We start from the raw sequence: 9,327 nt of genomic DNA, 5'->3' as shown, positions 1-9,327 counted from the left end.
TGCAGCCATAGCAGGCAGGAGGGAAGGAGGCGAATACCTCCAGCGCCAGAGACTTGTAGAGGAAGAGTCAAACTTTGGGGACTCACCCGTGCACCAGAGGGCCAAGGCAGTAGGAGGCAACAAGCCTGGTCGAGCTGGGCTCCTCCATGCCTGGCAGAAGATGAGGTGCAGAGGCAAGAGGTGGGCAAGCAGAAGAGGCACTCAGCCAGCCGCACAAGCTGCGTGCAAAGAAACTCCCGCCGCCCCAAGCTTCAGGGCTGCCTCGTTAAAGGAGTGCGGAGGCCAGACTCGCAAATGAGAAAAAGCAAGCTCAGGGTTCGTGGGTCGCATTTTGGGCTGCGGAAGAGGAACCGGCTCCATTCCTGGAGTTCTCTCGAGTTCCTGAGCTTTTGGTTTTGCTTCTTGCCAATCCGCCTCCCAAGACTGCTCCAGGTGCTCCGGCCTGAGGGCTGCTGGGGGCGGGGCTCAGGTGCTCATTACTTGGGGAGCTGAGGCTCAATGTCTCCAGCTGCTCCGCCACCTTCCCTTCCCTTGGTTTGCTTGGGGAGCCCGAGCAAGCTGGCTGCTGGAGGGAAGGAGAGGCAGTTTAAACCACCTTCCATTCCCTTGGCTTCCTCAGGATCCCCTGCTGGGCCAAATCAGATTCTCTGATCTGAATCGGCTTCCCGCAGTTCGACCCCATTATATCCTATGGGCCATTGAAGTCAATGGCAAAAACATAGGGTATATTCTGGGGGCTGGAGGAGAGGGGGTTTGAGGGCGAGGCTCCAAAATCACAGGGTAGCTGCTGGAGCCTCTCCCCAAGATACCCGCCATGTTTCAGGAACATTAAACCAGGGGGTCCAATTCTATGGGCCCCAAAACAGGTTGCCCCCATCCCCTCCATTGTTCTCTATGGTGGGGGAAAAGTTACTTCACAGCAGTTACTTCTGGACACAGCATAGACTGATCATGTTTATTAGAGACTTACCATCATCCTTCCAGCTGCTGTGCTACACTAAAGGAATGCCATTGGGCTGTATCTGGGCTTTTGTTGAGCTGAGAACTAAAAACGATTCCTGAATAAGCACTGATGTAGAATGGCTTTTGAGGCGCTACTGAAATTGTGATACACGTACCAACAATATTTGGTGTCTGCTAGAGAAAAACAGTCAGCAGATATTAGGCATGAACCCACCTTTTTGCCTGGCTTGCAAGTGGGACTCCCTTCGGCATCTCATTCCTGCCCCCTCCCCCTTTCTCATGCAGAACACGGGAAGTCCCAGTTTCAAGCAAACTCCAGTTACCATTAGTGGCAGACACCCCAGTTAACCAGAGTGATTTTGCCTCGACAAACTGAGATTCTAAACAGTGTCATCCAGGCTCCCTGCTTATGGAGGGGGAAATCACAATCCCCCATAAAATCCAGAGGAGCAAACATCAGCCCACAAGGAGACAAAGGCGAAATCTGCATTTGTCTTTCCCACCAGTGTCCCAGCCTTTTGACTCCGTCTTCAAAAAAGCTGTCTACGTTTGGTGTCGTTTTCACACCTCAACAGTGCCAGCATACTTTTGCACATCCACATATGTTTATCGTCCTTTGGGGCAGCTCCACGGTCATTGCACCTCCACGCTGCTTTAAAAGAGTCTTCTCCAAACAACACTCAAACAAGCATAGAGAAAGACGGCGTCACAGCAGCACGAAAATGATTTTAAAAATGCAAATGCAGATTCGGCCAGAATCCTAGCAGCTTAATTCCCAATGCCGATAGAAACGATTGAACTAAAAAGCTCTCTGCTGAGAGGCAAGACGCTGGTCGGACTCGTCTGCTCCTTCTCCAGAGCAATGCACTACACCCACACATTCTCACACTGTAACATAATGACACCATCATGTAAGAGAGACCACTTCTGGTTGTCAATTGTGGTCCATTATCTATTCAGATCACAGTAGGGAACTCATCTTTCGGAGTGTGGTAAAGATTAAAGCATCAGGATGCAATGGCTGACTCCCTGACTTGTGAGAGAGACTCTCATTAAAGAAGTCATCACAGTGATTTCCTCAGCAGCAACGGATTCAAAATAGAGCTCCCAAGAAGCACCAAAGCGATTAATCCTTCACAAAAATTAGTACAGCTACATCGGCCGGGCAGGGGGAGTTCACGCAAAACTGAACAAACCTTCGCTTCACTTGTTGGATGATCTGCCAGAGACGGTGTAGTTTTCATTCCAAGAGTTAAGGCCGCGAAGGGAAGGGAACACCAAACCGAATGCCTGCGAGTGCTTTTTAAAAATAGTACTCACGAAAGCCGTGGGAGTCATGAAGAAATGGATCCCAGTGTGATGGCGAGGGCTTTCCTGCCATCTGGAGTTCCTGGAAAGCAGCTCCAACAATAAGAGGCAAATACAAGAGCATCCAGGGCTGGGGAGCGTGCTGCTGCGTGCACGTTGTTCCTTTCTTACCCCACTCGTCCTGCTGCCCACCTGTTTTTCCTTAATTGTGAGCCGACACAAAGAATAGCTCACAGATCCCAGAGTATTCATCTGTTTAGAGCCTCTTCTTCTTTCTTCAAGGAGCTTCAGGAAGAACATGTGGGATCACTGATCATTGCAAAACTTTCTGGTGTGACCCGGAAACAACTATCAGTCCCTTCCCCTCCACAGGAGAGCAGCCTAGGGATGCCAGCCTCCAGGTGGGATCTGGAGATCTCCCGGAATCATAGCTTATCTCCATAGTAAAGAGATCAGTTCCTCTGGAGAAAAGGGATGCTTTGGAGGGTGGCATTGTACCCCACTGAGGTCCCTGTCCTTTCCAGGCTCCACCCCCAAATCTCCAGGAGTTTCCCCGTCTGGGTCTGGCAACCCTACCCCCCCATCCCCCACTGGTTGTCAGGGAGGATCTGGCAACCATAACAGGTTCACTTATCTCCAGAGGTCATTTTGGGGGGGATCGCGGGGGATCGCAGTTCCCCCGGGTGAGGTACGGGGGCGGGGCACATGACGAAGCCCCGCCCCCTGCTTCCGGCCGCCCCACTTCCGGCCCTCATTCAGCCAGGAGGAGGCAGGAGAAGAGGGAGGGTAAGTTGCTTCCTCCCTGCCTCTCCCCACCCCTGCCTGCCTGGGGCCAGGGAGGGCCTTCGTGGGGCTTCCTTGCACTCCCGCCGGCCTTGCAGGTCCACCGCTGGGCCCCTCATGGGGCTCGGCAGTGGAGCTGCAAAGGTCGGCGGCGGCGGCCGGGACCGTTGGGGGTGGGGTGTGTGGCCTTATGACACACTTCCGGTGATGTCAGGGGTGTGTGGCATATGCTAATGAGTTATGCTAATGAGTTCCCCTAGCTCTTTTTCTGCCAAACGACCCCTGCTTATCTCATTTTATGCTCACAGCTTTATGAAGCATGTAGAGCTAAGAGGTAAGAACCAAAGGTTTGGGGGGGGGGGTTGAACTTTGGTCTCATTGGTCTGTGACTAGCACTGCTATCAAGAAATGCCATACAATCCAAGGGAAGCAGAATAAAAGAAAACAGGAAGTGGTGATGCCGAGGCTGATTTCCCACAAGGTGCTGCTCCGCACTCATTCCTCCCTTTGCTGCGCTGCCAGATTTTTGCTCCGCAGCTTTTCCCGATTTCCCCCGCGGAGACGGAAAAGACATAAATTGAAATTGTGGGGAATCCTTAATCTCACTATGCTAACTAGCAGTCCTCCAGATGTCCTCTATAAGATGTTTTTGAAATCTTTTTTAAGTAGGTGCACTATAGACCTTGTATATTCCAACAACTGACTGGCATATTTTTCAGCCAATCAGTTCACAGCCAGCAGTGTGCTATCAGGAAACAGGGATGTTGGGATCTGAGCATGATGTGCTTAAAGAATGACTGTTCTTGTGGAAGACACTCATGACTACATGAACCTGACTTATGCTGACTCAGACCATTGGTCCATCAAGGTCAGTAGTGTCTACTCAGACTGGCAGTGGCTCTCCAGGGTCTCAGGCTGAGGTTTTCTAAATCACCTCTTACCTGATTCTATGACTAGAGGCCAGGGACTGAGCCTGGGTCCTCCTGCATGCCAAGCAGATGCTCTGCCACTGAGCCTCAGTCATTCAGGAACAAGGATCCCAATACTTCCGATGACCTCACGCCCTGACCCTCTTCTACCCCAACCCAGACCTGGGCAATGTGCATCCCAAAATTCCAGCTGCATGGCTTTATTATGCAAATCATGTCAATGAGTATAATCCAGATTAGTGGGCATCACTCCTTTCACTGCAGTCTTTGGATTTCCTTCGTTCAGTATTTCAGTTTGTTTATTCCGAATAATATGATTTGGCCGTGTCTTCCTCTGCATTGCCTTCCTCTGCATATCAGCCCCAGTCTTCCTTGGTGGCCTCCTACCCAAGTACTGATTGTGGCTGATCCAGTTTAGATTACAAACTCTAATGAACTCAGGCTAGTCTGAGCTATTGAGGTGGCTACATCCCCACTCCAGGCGGGTCGGCTAGATGTCAGGTAGCCCTGTCATGGCATTGGTATGTGGGGGTGATGCTCTCCTCCGCTTTCCCAGTGCCTCTCTGCCCAGCAACTGAACGCTATCGCGGCTTTGACCTTGCCGTTCCCAGCTGTGATTAGACGGCTAGGAAACTTAACGGCTTGCCTGCTTTGCAGCTTATTTTGCTGCTTGCTTTGCCGTGCGTGCCAAACGTAACCATTGGCTTTTGCTACTGGGGGAGTAGTTCGAATTTACGATAAGTCAGGAGCCACTATACTACAGGTCATTCTTGACACAAGCTGTATACTCGTTCTTTAGTTATGGACTACCAATAAAACCACTTATCTTCTCAAGAAGCCTGGGGTGGGGTGGTGCGAGCCTGCTAAGGAGCTTTACACTAGGCTGAGTAATAGCTGCATGGCTGAACTGGGACTTTAACCTGGGTCTCCCTGTTCTCCTTCAGGCTTCCTAACCCCTATAGCCACCATTGGCTCCTACAGGGGTCATTTCGTAGAAAAAGAGGTGCAGGAGCTCATTAGCATAACTCATTGGCATAACTTATTTGCATATGCCACACCCCTGACATCACCAGAAGTGTGTCAAAAGGCAACACCCACCGCTCAGGCTCCACTGGACTGTTTTGGATTGCTAGCTATTGGGGAGGGGGAGGAACATGCAGATCTGTCCTTGCAGAGGAGGGAGAGCTTGTACCTGAATAAAACTTGGCCTTAAAGGTGCCACTGGACCGGGGGGCTGGGGGGAGCTCTGCAACATATCTGGATGCTTCTTGCTCTGACTGAGAGCAGGGGGCGGGACTTGTTGCATGTGCCCACCCCCTGGGCACTTTACTGCCGGAGCTCTGCTCCTGTGCGCTCCTGCAGGAAATGACCCCTGGGCTCCTAAAAGCAGAGGAACTCATCTCAGAAGATCTGTTTCCTAGCAAAAAACGTAAGAGAAAAGGAGCAGTGGTTGCATCCAGAGCTGGCCAGCTCCCTCAGCACCTCCACGTTCTCAGTCAGGACAGAACTATCGGGGAAAGGATCCAGATGGGTCCCAATGGCGTACTTGTGTGAAATGGCACCTGAAGAATCTTCTCTCACCTGGCCTCGATTCTGATAGCCAAAAGGAAGAAGATGTATGTGGTGATGGCCCCGGCAGGTTGGGCTTGCTGGGCCGGAAGGATTAAGGAAGGGAAGAAAGTGGGGGGAGCAAGAACACCTGGCATCTGCTGACTTCCAGCCTTTCGGCTTCTCAGGCTCCCCACAAGCCTAGTTGTTGCAACGGTCACTGTAACAGCAAATGGTCTCATCCCACATGAAGAAAGTGGGCAGATGTTCATCCTTGCAACCTGGAAGACAGCCAACTTCAGACTTGATAACAGTGTCTCCTGGAAACAGAAAGAAATCGGACATCGCAGGTCCTGCATAATACATCATATTCCATCACCACCCCATCCTTTCAGCTGCTTAGGTCAAAAAGGGCGTTTGCACAATACATGGTTCATTTTAGAACTATAAGGCCAGTTTGGATGTGCCCTCACTGTGTTAAAATCAAAGGTACTTTTCATCTCCATGGTGTGAAGTATATGCCTCTGTGTGTGTGTGTGTGTGTGTGTGTGTGTGTAAAGATTTTTATCAATGTGCTACAGAAATGTGCAAAACGCTACAGAAATAAGGGGGTTTTACAAGCATGTCTCTGAAGTGTGCAGGCACATACCCAGAATTAAATTCTGTTGACCTAGGTGCCACTGGACTAAAACTTTGTTCTGTTGCTTCAGACCAACGCAGCTACCCACCTGATTCTAAAAATAAATCATGTTTTGCATAGGGCAGATGTGCTCAGAGCGAGGCTTGCAATCTGAGTGTCTTTTGCGATGGGCGCTTACCAATGTAGAGATTACTTGTGTAGCAAGCTGCTCCTTCCTCTGCCGAGCAGAATTCTTGAAATTCAGGACAGGCTGCACCTGGAAACGGCTTTTCACATTTAAAACACTGGATTGTGTTGGCTGAAAGATCGGGGTGGGGTGGGGGGGATAAGATCGGGGTGGGGTGGAATTTTTGTTTTCAATTACTACATTTATTTAAAAGATTTACATCCCACAGTCTTCAGAATCTGACCCAAGAGGTGAACCTGGGCTGTGACCACACTTGCTAGATGTACTGCAGCCATTATTTGCAACTGGAATTTCCTGTGAGGACAACACCCAATCAGCTACTTCCGTTTTTGTATCTAAACGTGAGTGGGTTGTTTCGGAGCATCTGCTTGACTTTGTCCCCTGATCATCCACTTTCGATGTTTGTTGCCATCTTTGCCAAATCTGATTTGGCACGATGCTTCAGGAAAGATGGCAATCAAAGCCCGTTAGGATGCTGCGTGCATGGGAAGGGGCACATCCATGCAGGTCTCACAGTTTCCCTGTTCTGTCCTCACAGTTCCCACCCCCCTGCTGCCCCCATAGAAGTTCCAGGGTCTTTTTAGAAGAAGAGTTGGTTTTTATACCCCACTTTTCTCTACCAGAGTTGTCCCCACAACAGATACCTTGTGAGGCAGGTGGGGCTGAGAGAGCTCTCAGAGAACTGTAGCTGGCCCAAGGACACCCAAAGGAGTGGGGAATCAAACCGGGCTCTTTAGATTATAGTCTGCTCCTCTTAAGCACTACAACCATGCTGGCTTCATTATCCTTGATAATTATCCTTGATAACTGTAGCATTAAACAGCATTCTGTAATAGCTTTAAGCTCCAGTGAGGTCAGTCACATTTTGTAAAAATTAACCATTCAAATCTACCTTTCCATTCATTCTGATGTGGTAACAATACCAGAATGTGACCGGATAAGCCATTTCTGTCACACTTAGGAGTGTCTCTACACATGATATTAGCTGTTGCCATTTCTAAAAGCCACAGGAATGGAAAACAGAACAAGCTTCTCAATTCAGCATAAGTTTCACAATTGTGTTGCAGAGACAGAAAGTACGAACTGGGATTCAAATCTGACATAGAATCATAGAATCTCACAGGCCATCTAGTCCAACCCCCTGCTCAAGGCAGGATCAGCGTAGAGCATCCCTGACAAGTGTCTGTCCAGACGATCCTTAAAGACTTCCAGAGAGGGGGAGCGCACCACCTCCCTAGGCAGCTGATTCCACCCTTGCAGAACGTTTACTCTAAAAAAGTTTTTCCTAATATCCAGCCGGTACCTTTCCGCCCTTATTTTAAACCCATTATTGCGAGTCCTGTCCTCTGCTGCCAACAGGAACTGCTCCCTGCCCTCCTCCAAATGACAGCCTTTCAACTACTTAAAGAGAGCAATCATGTCCCCCCTCAACCTCCTCTTCTCCAAACTAAACATTCCCAAATCCCTCAGCCTTTCCCCATGGGGCTTGGTCTCCATGTGAACCAAAAGACTGTGATTTCACTTATCTATCAAGGACTTGGCTCTACTTTTGGAACTTCTGTTGCTCTTTCAGTTTCCCTTCAGGACTTACCAGGGGAAGGAGCAAGAAGCATCCATAGTCCGAATGCCAGAAGCCAGTTCATAGCTCATATGCCAGAACCTTGTGCAGTCTGGATTTTAGAAAATGCAGAGGGCTTCCAAGATGGTTCCTAGAAGGGTCACTGTGAGCACAGAAATGAGGAACTTGGGTGGGGCTTCACCAGTCCTTGCTACACATAAGCTTCTGGGATAGTCAATCCTCAGGTAAGTGGGAGATGATCCTTAGGCTGACAAAGACCATTTCTGCAGTATGGACTTCTTTTTATTGGCAAGTTGAATTCCCATGTGATTCTTCGACTTTGTGGCACTCCTTCCACAGTAGGGCTTTCACGTCATGGTTTTTTCAGTACTGGCCCCGCCCCATGCATTCCGCAGTTACTTCGAAACGGGACCCGCCCCATGCATTCCGCAGTTACTTCGAAACGGGTCCATGCATGCCACCTCCCATCATGCAATTCGTCATTAATGGAGCCCCTTTTTGCACATGCACAGTGACATTACAACGTCATTGCATTGTCAAAAAAAAAATCTCACTTGGAAATGGGGGAAGGCTCTCTAGTGAGCTGCCATTTTTATTCCCGCTGCTAGGTGTGCCTTCCGAGCATCCATTTAAAGGTCTACTAAAACTCTGAAATTGTGGCTTGGCATCAGTACAGTCTGCACTGTCCAAGCTATGTGCCTTAACTTTCCCTGCGCCTCCCCATGTCTTCTCTTTTGGCAGGTGTCTGGCTGAATCTCTAGTACAGTTCTAAAGTCAGGGGCGAAAAAAACAGTTTGTAAATGCCCCACAAAAATGCCACAGAATTAACCTATCTAAACTATTTAAGGATACCAGTTAGCAATGCAATCATTCTGCCTTTGTCTCCCACACTGGGCATACTGTGATGTGTACATAGGGTGCCCTCCACAGATCGCACTGCGCATAGAGCGGCACGCGTGAAAGTGTGTGATAACATCAGTGCCAGTGGGCTGAAGAACACTGTGGACAGACTGAAGAACACCATGGATGAGAGACTATTATCTGTGAACAGCCCCCACCCCCTCCATGAAAATACAGTTTAACCCTACCATTGCCTTTCTGCTTGGGGACACTTTTTACACAACCACACACACACAGGTGGAACGGAATGTGTTATCTGTGGGGCATATGCCACACCCCCTGACATCACCGGAAGTGTGTCATAAGGCCACACACCCCGCCCCCAAAGGTCCCGGCCGCCGCCGCCGCCAGCCTTGCAGCTCAACTGCCGAGCCCCATGGGGGGCCCGGCGGAGGACCTGCAAGGCCAGCGGGAGTGCAAGGAAGCCCCGCGAAGGCCCTCCCTGGCCCCAGGCAGGCAGGGGTGGGGAGAGGCAGGGAGGAAGCAACTT

General features: G+C 49.9%; 1 long non-coding RNA gene across 1 annotated transcript in view; it reads right to left on the bottom strand.

The window, feature by feature from the left end:
- Nucleotides 1-2,220, bottom strand: part of LOC107125938 — a 7,235-nt gene extending 5,015 nt beyond the window's left edge. Inside the window, exon 1 of the long non-coding RNA XR_001483053.1 lies at nt 2,160-2,220. This is a non-coding gene — a long non-coding RNA (uncharacterized LOC107125938). The remainder of the gene's footprint in view (nt 1-2,159) is intronic.
- Nucleotides 2,221-9,327: the final 7,107 nt, after the last annotated feature.

This window comes from Gekko japonicus, unplaced genomic scaffold (assembly GCF_001447785.1).
Source record: "Gekko japonicus isolate JY-2015 unplaced genomic scaffold, Gekko_japonicus_V1.1 scaffold67, whole genome shotgun sequence".
NCBI classification, from domain to species: Eukaryota; Metazoa; Chordata; class Lepidosauria; order Squamata; family Gekkonidae; genus Gekko; species Gekko japonicus.
This window is presented reverse-complemented; position numbering and strand designations above follow the sequence as displayed.